The following is a 664-nucleotide window of genomic DNA, read 5'->3' as shown; positions in this document are numbered from 1 at the left end:
ATACATAAATGTCGATAGAAGAAATCACTATAAAAGTATTGTTAGAATAATGATGCCCTGATGTTTCTGTAATTTCTACATTATATGCAGGGTGTAGAATTTTCTTTACAAGGATTGTGTCTTCTCGCTGTAGAGGAGAGCACAAACAGTTCTTTATTTTCTGCAATGTTTTACTCAGTGCTGTTGGAGAACATGTCTTTTGCACCTGGGGCATTGTCCTCACTGAAAAGTCTGTAAAGTCAGGTCCAGCCAAAGATCATGTTAAGGTGAAAATCTGTGTTTCAGCTAGGACTAAAGTGCATGGTTATAAACATTCGAATTTCTGAAGCAGACTTATAATCAGTGTAACTTTATATCAGATAAATATATACAAGTGGTTTTGTATGCTACTAATATAGGAGTGTAATGCAATTCCTATGTTGATGGCTTAGTTTATGTGCTACACTCCTTAAGAGCATAATCTTCACAAAAATTTGGGGGGTCTGATGCTATTCTTTTTTGCACAGAGTTGGTAGCTTATAGTTATTCCATTAAGAAATATCCTTTTGAATAATTCAGATTTCTCATCTAATTCAGAAGACTTTTACTTGTTATCTCTTTCTTTTTTGGGTCCAGTACCCTGTTTAAGTGCACATGGTCTCACTTTCATTTTTCATTTTAGGAC

At 34.5% G+C, this 664-nt stretch overlaps 1 protein-coding gene across 1 annotated transcript in view; it reads left to right on the top strand.

Moving 5' to 3' along the window:
* Positions 1–664, top strand: part of LOC115066753 (zinc finger protein OZF-like) — an 8,153-nt gene that overhangs the window by 2,093 nt on the left and 5,396 nt on the right. The window lies entirely within an intron of this gene.

This window comes from Nannospalax galili, unplaced genomic scaffold (assembly GCF_000622305.1).
Source record: "Nannospalax galili isolate Female #2095 unplaced genomic scaffold, S.galili_v1.0 scaffold590, whole genome shotgun sequence".
Classification (NCBI taxonomy): Eukaryota; Metazoa; Chordata; class Mammalia; order Rodentia; family Spalacidae; genus Nannospalax; species Nannospalax galili.
Note: the sequence above shows the minus strand (reverse complement) of the source record. Positions and strands in the feature narration are given on the sequence as shown.